This window comes from Somniosus microcephalus, unplaced genomic scaffold (genome assembly GCF_052327205.1).
Source record: "Somniosus microcephalus isolate GS21.2 unplaced genomic scaffold, FLI_Smic_1.0 unresolved_chr8, whole genome shotgun sequence".
NCBI classification, from domain to species: domain Eukaryota; kingdom Metazoa; phylum Chordata; class Chondrichthyes; order Squaliformes; family Somniosidae; genus Somniosus; species Somniosus microcephalus.
In genome coordinates, this window is record NW_028225186.1 from 43699823 (window position 1) to 43713976 (window position 14154).

At 46.1% G+C, this 14154-nt stretch overlaps 5 non-coding genes across 5 annotated transcripts; all 5 read right to left on the reverse strand.

Moving 5' to 3' along the window:
* Positions 1–2038: 2038 nt before the first annotated feature.
* trnag-gcc (transfer RNA glycine (anticodon GCC)) lies at positions 2039–2109 on the reverse strand. The gene has a single exon. It is a non-coding gene; the product is annotated as a tRNA-Gly (tRNA).
* A 3310-nt stretch (positions 2110–5419) lies between these two features.
* Positions 5420–5491, reverse strand: trnae-uuc (transfer RNA glutamic acid (anticodon UUC)). The gene has a single exon. It is a non-coding gene; the product is annotated as a tRNA-Glu (tRNA).
* Positions 5492–6419: 928 nt separating this feature from the next.
* trnag-gcc (transfer RNA glycine (anticodon GCC)) lies at positions 6420–6490 on the reverse strand. Its single transcript has one exon. It is a non-coding gene; the product is annotated as a tRNA-Gly (tRNA).
* Positions 6491–8592: 2102 nt separating this feature from the next.
* On the reverse strand, positions 8593–8663 carry trnag-gcc (transfer RNA glycine (anticodon GCC)). The gene has a single exon. It is a non-coding gene; the product is annotated as a tRNA-Gly (tRNA).
* A 2119-nt stretch (positions 8664–10782) lies between these two features.
* trnag-gcc (transfer RNA glycine (anticodon GCC)) lies at positions 10783–10853 on the reverse strand. The gene has a single exon. It is a non-coding gene; the product is annotated as a tRNA-Gly (tRNA).
* Between the last annotated feature and the right edge of the window lie 3301 nt (positions 10854–14154).

A 14154-nucleotide genomic window follows, 5' to 3' on the forward strand; every position in this document is an offset into this window, starting at 1 on the left:
CATAAAAAGCAATATGCAGCAGATACTGCATCTGGAATTGTTGATTAAATGCTGGAAACACTTCCAAGGTCCTGGAAGATCTGTGGACAGAGAAACACAGGGTTAACCTCTCAGGTGCATGAGCTCTCGGCAGAGCTAAGATTTTGCCCTTTTCGACGTCCCGTGGGAGTTTCCTTCCAACGTTGTTTAGCTGCTCAAAAATTACATAATTAAGAAACTAACCTTCCCCAAAAGAATAAATAGGAGCAGGATTGGGCCATTCGGCCCCTCGAGCCCGCCATTTAATAAGTTCGTGGCTGATGAGATCTTCGACACAACGCAACTTTGCCGCCCGTTCCCCATAACCTTTGACTCCCCTGTAGCTGAAATATATGTCTATCAGACATACAGAACCCGTTTGACGTCTTACAGTGTGGCCCGAGGGATAGTGTGGAGAAGCTGGGGTTGCTTTCCTCTGGAGGCTAAGAGGAAATTTAATAGAGGCTTGCAAAATTACAATGGGTTTGATAGAGGAAATAAAGACAAACGCTTTCCAATGGCAGGAGGGATGGTAACCAGAGATAGAATTGTCTTATGCAGCGAATGTTAAGGCCTCAGGAATATCAGGATAAGTTATCACGGCCCAGTTACTCTGTCATTCGAGTCTTGCACACGTTGCTAATGTGGCATTTTTCACACTGGCAATGAGTTGACTGATAGCCGTGCTGTGATCAGCTAAGTTTGTTGGGGAGATGCAGTCGGCAAAATAATACATGGAAGACGGATAATAACCGTGACTGTTCTGACACTGTGAGGTACACATAAATGTGGGCATTTAAAGTGTCTTGTTCCCAACGTCATTTCCTGCTGACTTTAGAACAGCAGGCATTTTATAGAAGGCAAGGAAGCGAATGCTGCACCTCGGTACCGAATGATGCGCTGCTGACTGCTGAGGCAACAGCAGCGGTGTGGAAAATTGAAAAGTTGGTAAGGTGCAAGTATTGTTTCGCGGGGGTGCTTTGATTGCTGGCATTTCAAACAGCCAGAAAACGCACTGGTTCCGCTGACCGGGAATCGAACCCGGGCCGCAGCGGTGAAAGCGCCGAATCCTATCCACTAGACCACCAGGGAAGCTGCGAGAAGCGTCCTGCCAGCAAGCAGAACAAGGCAGTCTTTCCTCCTTGCTGCTTTGAAATTCAGGTCATTTTCACGCCAGGCAAACTTTTCGTACAAGATGACATTTTTCAGGAAACCACAGCATCAAGTGCGTGTAGGCGTCCACCTGAAATCTATTTGCTTCTGCGCTTTTCTCAGAGATACACAGTCAGAGAAAAGCCGTCGGGATATTGAATAATCAGCACCAAAATATCAAGGACAATACAGAGGAAACAGTAATGCACTGCTTGAGACAAAGACTCAAACACATGCACGAACACAGATGTGTGCTCACTTTGTGTGAGTATGTCTCAGATATCCATATGATTCACGGAGGCGTGCAGTACAGTGTGAGGCCATTCGGCCAATCGTGCCAGTGCTGTCCACTTGAAAGATCAGACGTGCTTTCTCCCGCTGTTATCTGCATTTCCCTGTCCTCTCTCGTTCCGCAGTGCCCCGCACAAAAGACAAACAGAAGGAGAACACTATGCTAACGAGGAATTGATGCAGGAGGTTTTTATACAGTAATCACCGTTTAAAATTATTTTAGGTTCAATCTTTCGCTGTTGATCTTTTCCAAGGAGCGCTTTAAGGTGCTCCAAAACGTTTAAAATTGGGGATGTTAAAATTCCTTCCCGTCGGGGAATTTCACCCCGGTCTCCCGCGTGACAGGCGGGGATACTCACAAAGAGACTAACGAGGAAGTGAGCAATGTAATGTCTGTCAGAGTAAGAATCGAGCCTGTTACACAGGAACAGGATGCCATTCAGCCCCTCAAAGCTGTTGCACAGGAACAGGAGCAGAACATTCATACCCTTGATACAGTTGCACAGGTACAGCTAATAAATTATTTATGCTCATGTGATGTGTTTGCTATGAAATGAATTGTTAAAAAAAATTAGCCTGCATTGGCCGGGAATCGAACCCGGGTCTCCCGCGTGGCAGGCGAGAATTCTACCCCTGAACCACCAATGCACGCCGACTTAATAGCTTCTATTTTCTGGTAGCTACAATTTATTTTTGACTTTTGTTAATACAAGCGGGGACACTGCGTTAACATAAAAAGCAATATGCAGCAGATACTGCATCTGGAATTGTTGATTAAATGCTGGAAACACTTCCAAGGTCCTGGAAGATCTGTGGACAGAGAAACACAGGGTTAACCTCTCAGGTGCATGAGCTCTCGGCAGAGCTAAGATTTTGCACTTTTCGACGTCCCGTGGGAGTTTCCTTCCAACGTTGTTTAGCTGCTCAAAAATTACATAATTAAGAAACTAACCTTCCCCAAAAGAATAAATAGGAGCAGGATTGGGCCATTCGGCCCCTCGAGCCCGCCATTTAATAAGTTCGTGGCTGACGAGATCTTCGACACAACGCAACTTTGCCGCCCGTTCCCCATAACCTTTGACTCCCCTGTAGCTGAAATATATGTCTATCAGACATACAGAACCCGTTTGACGTCTTACAGTGTGGCCCGAGGGATAGTGTGGAGAAGCTGGGGTTGCTTTCCTCTGGAGGCTAAGAGGAAATTTAATAGAGGCTTGCAAAATTACAATGGGTTTGATAGAGGAAATAAAGACAAACGCTTTCCAATGGCAGGAGGGATGGTAACCAGAGATAGAATTGTCTTATGCAGCGAATGTTAAGGCCTCAGGAATATCAGGATAAGTTATCACGGCCCAGTTACTCTGTCATTCGAGTCTTGCACACGTTGCTAATGTGGCATTTTTCACACTGGCAATGAGTTGACTGATAGCCGTGCTGTGATCAGCTAAGTTTGTTGGGGAGATGCAGTCGGCAAAATAATACATGGAAGACGGATAATAACCGTGACTGTTCTGACACTGTGAGGTACACATAAATGTGGGCATTTAAAGTGTCTTGTTCCCAACGTCATTTCCTGCTGACTTTAGAACAGCAGGCATTTTATAGAAGGCAAGGAAGCGAATGCTGCACCTCGGTACCGAATGATGCGCTGCTGACTGCTGAGGCAACAGCAGCGGTGTGGAAAATTGAAAAGTTGGTAAGGTGCAAGTATTGTTTCGCGGGGGTGCTTTGATTGCTGGCATTTCAAACAGCCAGAAAACGCACTGGTTCCGCTGACCGGGAATCGAACCCGGGCCGCAGCGTTGAAAGCGCCGAATCCTATCCACTAGACCACCAGGGAAGCTGCGAGAAGCGTCCTGCCAGCAAGCAGAACAAGGCAGTCTTTCCTCCTTGCTGCTTTGAAATTCAGGTCATTTTCACGCCAGGCAAACTTTTCGTACAAGATGACATTTTTCAGGAAACCACAGCATCAAGTGCGTGTAGGCGTCCACCTGAAATCTATTTGCTTCTGCGCTTTTCTCAGAGATACACAGTCAGAGAAAAGCCGTCGGGATATTGAATAATCAGCACCAAAATATCAAGGACAATACAGAGGAAACAGTAATGCACTGCTTGAGACAAAGACTCAAACACATGCACGAACACAGATGTGTGCTCACTTTGTGTGAGTATGTCTCAGATATCCATATGATTCACGGAGGCGTGCAGTACAGTGTGAGGCCATTCGGCCAATCGTGCCAGTGCTGTCCACTTGAAAGATCAGACGTGCTTTCTCCCGCTGTTATCTGCATTTCCCTGTCCTCTCTCGTTCCGCAGTGCCCCGCACAAAAGACAAACAGAAGGAGAACACTATGCTAACGAGGAATTGATGCAGGAGGTTTTTATACAGTAATCACCGTTTAAAATTATTTTAGGTTCAATCTTTCGCTGTTGATCTTTTCCAAGGAGCGCTTTAAGGTGCTCCAAAACGTTTAAAATTGGGGATGTTAAAATTCCTTCCCGTCGGGGAATTTCACCCCGGTCTCCCGCGTGACAGGCGGGGATACTCACAAAGAGACTAACGAGGAAGTGAGCAATGTAATGTCTGTCAGAGTAAGAATCGAGCCTGTTACACAGGAACAGGATGCCATTCAGCCCCTCAAAGCTGTTGCACAGGAACAGGAGCAGAACATTCATACCCTTGATACAGTTGCACAGGTACAGCTAATAAATTATTTATGCTCATGTGATGTGTTTGCTATGAAATGAATTGTTAAAAAAAATTAGCCTGCATTGGCCGGGAATCGAACCCGGGTCTCCTGCGTGGCAGGCGAGAATTCTACCCCTGAACCACCAATGCACGCCGACTTAATAGCTTCTATTTTCTGGTAGCTACAATTTATTTTTGACTTTTGTTAATACAAGCGGGGACACTGCGTTAACATAAAAAGCAATATGCAGCAGATACTGCATCTGGAATTGTTGATTAAATGCTGGAAACACTTCCAAGGTCCTGGAAGATCTGTGGACAGAGAAACACAGGGTTAACCTCTCAGGTGCATGAGCTCTCGGCAGAGCTAAGATTTTGCACTTTTCGACGTCCCGTGGGAGTTTCCTTCCAACGTTGTTTAGCTGCTCAAAAATTACATAATTAAGAAACTAACCTTCCCCAAAAGAATAAATAGGAGCAGGATTGGGCCATTCGGCCCCTCGAGCCCGCCATTTAATAAGTTCGTGGCTGACGAGATCTTCGACACAACGCAACTTTGCCGCCCGTTCCCCATAACCTTTGACTCCCCTGTAGCTGAAATATATGTCTATCAGACATACAGAACCCGTTTGACGTCTTACAGTGTGGCCCGAGGGATAGTGTGGAGAAGCTGGGGTTGCTTTCCTCTGGAGGCTAAGAGGAAATTTAATAGAGGCTTGCAAAATTACAATGGGTTTGATAGAGGAAATAAAGACAAACGCTTTCCAATGGCAGGAGGGATGGTAACCAGAGATAGAATTGTCTTATGCAGCGAATGTTAAGGCCTCAGGAATATCAGGATAAGTTATCACGGCCCAGTTACTCTGTCATTCGAGTCTTGCACACGTTGCTAATGTGGCATTTTTCACACTGGCAATGAGTTGACTGATAGCCGTGCTGTGATCAGCTAAGTTTGTTGGGGAGATGCAGTCGGCAAAATAATACATGGAAGACGGATAATAACCGTGACTGTTCTGACACTGTGAGGTACACATAAATGTGGGCATTTAAAGTGTCTTGTTCCCAACGTCATTTCCTGCTGACTTTAGAACAGCAGGCATTTTATAGAAGGCAAGGAAGCGAATGCTGCACCTCGGTACCGAATGATGCGCTGCTGACTGCTGAGGCAACAGCAGCGGTGTGGAAAATTGAAAGGTTGGTGAGGTACAAGTATTGTTTCGCGGGGGTGCTTTGATTGCTGGCATTTCAAACAGCCAGAAAACGCACTGGTTCCCTGACCGGGAATCGAACCCGGGCCGCGGCGGTGAAAGCGCCGAATCCTATCCACTAGACCACCAGGGAAGCTGCGAGAAGCGTCCTGCCAGCAAGCAGAACAAGGCAGTCTTTCCTCCTTGCTGCTTTGAAATTCAGGTCATTTTCACGCCAGGCAAACTTTTCGTACAAGATGACATTTTTCAGGAAACCACAGCATCAAGTGCGTGTAGGCGTCCACCTGAAATCTATTTGCTTCTGCGCTTTTCTCAGAGATACACAGTCAGAGAAAAGCCGTCGGGATATTGAATAATCAGCACCAAAATATCAAGGACAATACAGAGGAAACAGTAATGCACTGCTTGAGACAAAGACTCAAACACATGCACGAACACAGATGTGTGCTCACTTTGTGTGAGTATGTCTCAGATATCCATATGATTCACGGAGGCGTGCAGTACAGTGTGAGGCCATTCGGCCAATCGTGCCAGTGCTGTCCACTTGAAAGATCAGACGTGCTTTCTCCCGCTGTTATCTGCATTTCCCTGTCCTCTCTCGTTCCGCAGTGCCCCGCACAAAAGACAAACAGAAGGAGAACACTATGCTAACGAGGAATTGATGCAGGAGGTTTTTATACAGTAATCAGCGTTTAAAATTATTTTAGGTTCAATCTTTCGCTGTTGATCTTTTCCAAGGAGCGCTTTAAGGTGCTCCAGAACGTTTAAAATTGGGGATGTTAAAATTCCTTCCCGTCGGGGAATTTCACCCCGGTCTCCCGCGTGACAGGCGGGGATACTCACAAAGAGACTAACGAGGAAGTGAGCAATGTAATGTCTGTCAGAGTAAGAATCGAGCCTGTTACACAGGAACAGGATGCCATTCAGCCCCTCAAAGCTGTTGCACAGGAACAGGAGCAGAACATTCATACCCTTGATACAGTTGCACAGGTACAGCTAATAAATTATTTATGCTCATGTGATGTGTTTGCTATGAAATGAATTGTTAAAAAAAATTAGCCTGCATTGGCCGGGAATCGAACCCGGGTCTCCCGCGTGGCAGGCGAGAATTCTACCCCTGAACCACCAATGCACGCCGACTTAATAGGTTCTATTTTCTGGTAGCTACAATTTATTTTTGACTTTTGTTAATACAAGCGGGGACACTGCGTTAACATAAAGAGCAATATGCAGCAGATACTGCATCTGGAATTGTTGATTAAATGCTGGAAACACTTCGAAGGTCCTGGAAGATCTGTGGACAGAGAAACACAGGGTTAACCTCTCAGGTGCATGAGCTCTCGGCAGAGCTAAGATTTTGCACTTTTCGACGTCCCGTGGGAGTTTCCTTCCAACGTTGTTTAGCTGCTCAAAAATTACATAATTAAGAAACTAACCTTCCCCAAAAGAATAAATAGGAGCAGGATTGGGCCATTCGGCCCCTCGAGCCCGCCATTTAATAAGTTCGTGGCTGATGAGATCTTCGACACAACGCAACTTTGCCGCCCGTTCCCCATAACCTTTGACTCCCCTGTAGCTGAAATATATGTCTATCAGACATACAGAACCCGTTTGACGTCTTACAGTGTGGCCCGAGGGATAGTGTGGAGAAGCTGGGGTTGCTTTCCTCTGGAGGCTAAGAGGAAATTTAATAGAGGCTTGCAAAATTACAATGGGTTTGATAGAGGAAATAAAGACAAACGCTTTCCAATGGCAGGAGGGATGGTAACCAGAGATAGAATTGTCTTATGCAGCGAATATCAGGATAAGTTATCACGGCCCAGTTACTCTGTCATTCGAGTCTTGCACACGTTGCTAATGTGGCATTTTTCACACTGGCAATGAGTTGACTGATAGCCGTGCTGTGATCAGCTAAGTTTGTTGGGGAGATGCAGTCGGCAAAATAATACATGGAAGACGGATAATAACCGTGACTGTTCTGACACTGTGAGGTACACATAAATGTGGGCATTTAAAGTGTCTTGTTCCCAACGTCATTTCCTGCTGACTTTAGAACAGCAGGCATTTTTTTGAAGGCAAGGAAGCGAATGCTGCACCTCGGTACCGAATGATGCGCTGCTGACTGCTGAGGCAACAGCAGCGGTGTGGAAAATTGAAAAGTTGGTGAGGTGCAAGTATTGTTTCGCGGGGGTGCTTTGATTGCTGGCATTTCAAACAGCCAGAAAACGCACTGGTTCCTCTGACCGGGAATCGAACCCGGGCCGCGGCGGTGAAAGCGCCGAATCCTATCCACTAGACCACCAGGGAAGCTGCGAGAAGCGGCCTGCCAGCAAGCAGAACAAGGCAGTCTTTCCTCCTTGCTGCTTTGAAATTCAGGTCATTTTCACGCCAGGCAAACTTTTCGTACAAGATGACATTTTTCAGGAAACCACAGCATCAAGTGCGTGTAGGCGTCCACCTGAAATCTATTTGCTTCTGCGCTTTTCTCAGAGATACACAGTCAGAGAAAAGCCGTCGGGATATTGAATAATCAGCACCAAAATATCAAGGACAATACAGAGGAAACAGTAATGCACTGCTTGAGACAAAGACTCAAACACATGCACGAACACAGATGTGTGCTCACTTTGTGTGAGTATGTCTCAGATATCCATATGATTCACGGAGGCGTGCAGTACAGTGTGAGGCCATTCGGCCAATCGTGCCAGTGCTGTCCACTTGAAAGATCAGACGTGCTTTCTCCCGCTGTTATCTGCATTTCCCTGTCCTCTCTCGTTCCGCAGTGCCCCGCACAAAAGACAAACAGAAGGAGAACACTATGCTAACGAGGAATTGATGCAGGAGGTTTTTATACAGTAATCACCGTTTAAAATTATTTTAGGTTCAATCTTTCGCTGTTGATCTTTTCCAAGGAGCGCTTTAAGTGCTCCAGAACGTTTAAAATTGGGGATGTTAAAATTCCTTCCCGTCGGGGAATTTCACCCCGGTCTCCCGCGTGACAGGCGGGGATACTCACAACGAGACTAACGAGGAAGTGAGCAATGTAATGTCTGTCAGAGTAAGAATCGAGCCTGTTACACAGGAACAGGATGCCATTCAGCCCCTCAAAGCTGTTGCACAGGAACAGGAGCAGAACATTCATACCCTTGATACAGTTGCACAGGTACAGCTAATAAATTATTTATGCTCATGTGATGTGTTTGCTATGAAATGAATTGTTAAAAAAAATTAGCCTGCATTGGCCGGGAATCGAACCCGGGTCTCCCGCGTGGCAGGCGAGAATTCTACCCCTGAACCACCAATGCACGCCGACTTAATAGGTTCTATTTTCTGGTAGCTACAATTTATTTTTGACTTTTGTTAATACAAGCGGGGACACTGCGTTAACATAAAGAGCAATATGCAGCAGATACTGCATCTGGAATTGTTGATTAAATGCTGGAAACACTTCGAAGGTCCTGGAAGATCTGTGGACAGAGAAACACAGGGTTAACCTCTCAGGTGCATGAGCTCTCGGCAGAGCTAAGATTTTGCACTTTTCGACGTCCCGTGGGAGTTTCCTTCCAACGTTGTTTAGCTGCTCAAAAATTACATAATTAAGAAACTAACCTTCCCCAAAAGAATAAATAGGAGCAGGATTGGGCCATTCGGCCCCTCGAGCCCGCCATTTAATAAGTTCGTGGCTGATGAGATCTTCGACACAACGCAACTTTGCCGCCCGTTCCCCATAACCTTTGACTCCCCTGTAGCTGAAATATATGTCTATCAGACATACAGAACCCGTTTGACGTCTTACAGTGTGGCCCGAGGGATAGTGTGGAGAAGCTGGGGTTGCTTTCCTCTGGAGGCTAAGAGGAAATTTAATAGAGGCTTGCAAAATTACAATGGGTTTGATAGAGGAAATAAAGACAAACGCTTTCCAATGGCAGGAGGGATGGTAACCAGAGATAGAATTGTCTTATGCAGCGAATGTTAAGGCCTCAGGAATATCAGGATAAGTTATCACGGCCCAGTTACTCTGTCATTCGAGTCTTGCACACGTTGCTAATGTGGCATTTTTCACACTGGCAATGAGTTGACTGATAGCCGTGCTGTGATCAGCTAAGTTTGTTGGGGAGATGCAGTCGGCAAAATAATACATGGAAGACGGATAATAACCGTGACTGTTCTGACACTGTGAGGTACACATAAATGTGGGCATTTAAAGTGTCTTGTTCCCAACGTCATTTCCTGCTGACTTTAGAACAGCAGGCATTTTTTTGAAGGCAAGGAAGCGAATGCTGCACCTCGGTACCGAATGATGCGCTGCTGACTGCTGAGGCAACAGCAGCGGTGTGGAAAATTGAAAGGTTGATGAGGTACAAGCATTGTTTCGCGCGGGTGCTTTGATTGCTGGCATTTCAAACAGCCAGAAAACGCACTGGTTCCCTGACCGGGAATCGAACCCGGGCCGCGGCGGTGAAAGCGCCGAATCCTATCCACTAGACCACCACGGAAGCTGCGAGAAGCGTCCTGCCAGCAAGCAGAACAAGGCAGTCTTTCCTCCTTGCTGCTTTGAAATTCAGGTCATTTTCACGCCAGGCAAACTTTTCGTACAAGATGACATTTTTCAGGAAACCACAGCATCAAGTGCGTGTAGGCGTCCACCTGAAATCAATTTGCTTCTGCGCTTTTCTCAGAGATACACAGTCAGAGAAAAGCCGTCGGGATATTGAATAATCAGCACCAAAATATCAAGGACAATACAGAGGAAACAGTAATGCACTGCTTGAGACAAAGACTCAAACACATGCACGAACACAGATGTGTGCTCACTTTGTGTGAGTATGTCTCAGATATCCATATGATTCACGGAGGCGTGCAGTACAGTGTGAGGCCATTCGGCCAATCGTGCCAGTGCTGTCCACTTGAAAGATCAGACGTGCTTTCTCCCGCTGTTATCTGCATTTCCCTGTCCTCTCTCGTTCCGCAGTGCCCCGCACAAAAGACAAACAGAAGGAGAACACTATGCTAACGAGGAATTGATGCAGGAGGTTTTTATACAGTAATCACCGTTTAAAATTATTTTAGTATCAATCTTTCGCTGTTGATCTTTTCCAAGGAGCGCTTTAAGGTGCTCCAAAACGTTTAAAATTGGGGATGTTAAAATTCCTTCCCGTCGGGGAATTTCACCCCGGTCTCCCGCGTGACAGGCGGGGATACTCACAACGAGACTAACGAGGAAGTGAGCAATGTAATGTCTGTCAGAGTAAGAATCGAGCCTGTTACACAGGAACAGGATGCCATTCAGCCCCTCAAAGCTGTTGCACAGGAACAGGAGCAGAACATTCATACCCTTGATATAGTTGCACAGGTACAGCTAATAAATTATTTATGCTCATGTGATGTGTTTGCTATGAAATGAATTGTTAAAAAAAATTAGCCTGCATTGGCCGGGAATCGAACCCGGGTCTCCCGCGTGGCAGGCGAGAATTCTACCCCTGAACCACCAATGCACGCCGACTTAATAGGTTTTATTTTCTGGTAGCTACAATTTATTTTTGACTTTTGTTAATACAAGCGGGGACACTGCGTTAACATAAAAAGCAATATGCAGCAGATACTGCATCTGGAATTGTTGATTAAATGCTGGAAACACTTCCAAGGTCCTGGAAGATCTGTGGACAGAGAAACACAGGGTTAACCTCTCAGGTGCATGAGCTCTCGGCAGAGCTAAGATTTTGCACTTTTCGACGTCCCGTGGGAGTTTCCTTCCAACGTTGTTTAGCTGCTCAAAAATTACATAATTAAGAAACTAACCTTCCCCAAAAGAATAAATAGGAGCAGGATTGGGCCATTCGGCCCCACGAGCCCGCCATTTAATAAGTTCGTGGCTGATGAGATCTTCGACACAACGCAACTTTGCCGCCCGTTCCCCATAACCTTTGACTCCCCTGTAGCTGAAATATATGTCCATCAGACATACAGAACCCGTTTGACGTCTTACAGTGTGGCCCGAGGGATAGTGTGGAGAAGCTGGGGTTGCTTTCCTCTGGAGGCTAAGAGGAAATTTAATAGAGGCTTGCAAAATTACAATGGGTTTGATAGAGGAAATAAAGACAAACGCTTTCCAATGGCAGGAGGGAGGTAACCAGAGATAGAATTGTCTTATGCAGCGAATGTTAAGGCCTCAGGAATATCAGGATAAGTTATCACGGCCCAGTTACTCTGTCATTCGAGTCTTGCACACGTTGCTAATGTGGCATTTTTCACACTGGCAATGAGTTGACTGATAGCCGTGCTGTGATCAGCTAAGTTTGTTGGGGAGATGCAGTCGGCAAAATAATACATGGAAGACGGATAATAACCGTGACTGTTCTGACACTGTGAGGTACACATAAATGTGGGCATTTAAAGTGTCTTGTTCCCAACGTCATTTCCTGCTGACTTTAGAACAGCAGGCATTTTTTTGAAGGCAAGGAAGCGAATGCTGCACCTCGGTACCGAATGATGCGCTGCTGACTGCTGAGGCAACAGCAGCGGTGTGGAAAATTGAAAAGTTGGTGAGGTGCAAGTATTGTTTCGCGGGGGTGCTTTGATTGCTGGCATTTCAAACAGCCAGAAAACGCACTGGTTCCCTGACCGGGAATCGAACCCGGGCCGCGGCGGTGAAAGCGCCGAATCCTATCCACTAGACCACCACGGAAGCTGCGAGAAGCGTCCTGCCAGCAAGCAGAACAAGGCAGTCTTTCCTCCTTGCTGCTTTGAAATTCAGGTCATTTTCACGCCAGGCAAACTTTTCGTACAAGATGACATTTTTCAGGAAACCACAGCATCAAGTGCGTGTAGGCGTCCACCTGAAATCAATTTGCTTCTGCGCTTTTCTCAGAGATACACAGTCAGAGAAAAGCCGTCGGGATATTGAATAATCAGCACCAAAATATCAAGGACAATACAGAGGAAACAGTAATGCACTGCTTGAGACAAAGACTCAAACACATGCACGAACACAGATGTGTGCTCACTTTGTGTGAGTATGTCTCAGATATCCATATGATTCACGGAGGCGTGCAGTACAGTGTGAGGCCATTCGGCCAATCGTGCCAGTGCTGTCCACTTGAAAGATCAGACGTGCTTTCTCCCGCTGTTATCTGCATTTCCCTGTCCTCTCTCGTTCCGCAGTGCCCCGCACAAAAGACAAACAGAAGGAGAACACTATGCTAACGAGGAATTGATGCAGGATGTTTTTATACAGTAATCACCGTTTAAAATTATTTTAGGTTCAATCTTTCGCTGTTGATCTTTTCCAAGGAGCGCTTTAAGGTGCTGCCAAAACGTTTAAAATTGGGGATGTTAAAATTCCTTCCCGTCGGGGAATTTCACCCCGGTCTCCCGCGTGACTGGCGGGGATACTCACAACTAGACTAACGAGGAAGTGAGCAATGCAATGTCTGTCAGAGTAAGAATCGAGCCTGTTACACAGGAACAGGATGCCATTCAGCCCCTCAAAGCTGTTGCACAGGAACAGGAGCAGAACATTCATACCCTTGATCCACTTGCACAGGTACAGCTAATAAATTATTTATGCTCATGTGATGTGTTTGCTATGAAATGAATTGTTAAAAAAATTAGCCTGCATTGGCCAGGAATCGAACCCGGGTCTCCCGCGTGGCAGGCGAGAATTCTACCCCTGAACCACCAATGCACGCCGACTTAATCGATTCTATTTTCTGGTAGCTACAATTTATTTTTGACTTTTGTTAATACAAGCGGGGACACTGCGTTAACATAAAAAGCAATATGCAGCAGATACTGCATCTGGAATTGTTGATTAAATGCTGGAAACACTTCGAAGGTCGTGGAAGATCTGTGGACAGAGAAACACAAGGTTAACCTCTCAGGTGCATGAGCTCTCGGTAGAGCTAAGATTTTGCACTTTTCTACGTCCCGTGGGAGTTTCCTTCCAACGTTGTTTAGCTGCTCAAAAATTACATAATTAAGAAACTAACCTTCCCCAAAAGAAAAAATATGAGCAGGATTGGGCCATTCGGCCCCTCGAGCCCGCCATTTAAAAAGTTCGTGGCTGATGAGATCTTCGACACAACGCAACTTTGCCGCCCGTTCCCCATAACCTTTGACTCCCCTGTAGCTGAAATATATGTCTATCAGACATACAGAACCCGTTTGACGTCTAACAGTGTGGCCCGAGGGATAGTGTGGAGAAGCTGGGATTGCTTTCCTCTGGAGGCTAAGAGGAAATTTGATAGAGGCTTGCAAAATTACAATGGGTTTTGATAGAGGAAATAAAGACAAACGCTTTCCAATGGCAGGAGGGATGGTAACCAGAGGTAGAATTGTCTTATGCAGCGAATGTTAAGGCCTCATGAATATCAGGATAAGTTATCACGGCCCAGTTACTCTGTCATTCGAGTCTTGCACACGTTGCTAATGTGGCATTTTTCACACTGGCAATGAGTTGACTGATAGCCGTGCTGTGATCAGCTAAGTTTGTTAGGGAGATGCAGTCGGCAAAATAATACATGGAAGACGGATAATAACCGTGACTGTTCTGACACTGTTATGCAAGGAAGCGAATGCTGCACCTCGGAACCGAATGATGCGCTGCTGACTGTTGAGGCAACCGCAGCGGTGTGGAAAATTGAAAGGTTGATGAGGTGCAAGCATTGTTTCGCGCGGGTGCTTTGATTGCTGGCATTTCAAACAGCCAGAAAACGCACTGGTTCCCTGACCGGAAATCGAACCCGGGCCGCGGCGGTGAAAGCGCCGAATCCTATCCACTAGACCACCAGGGAAGCT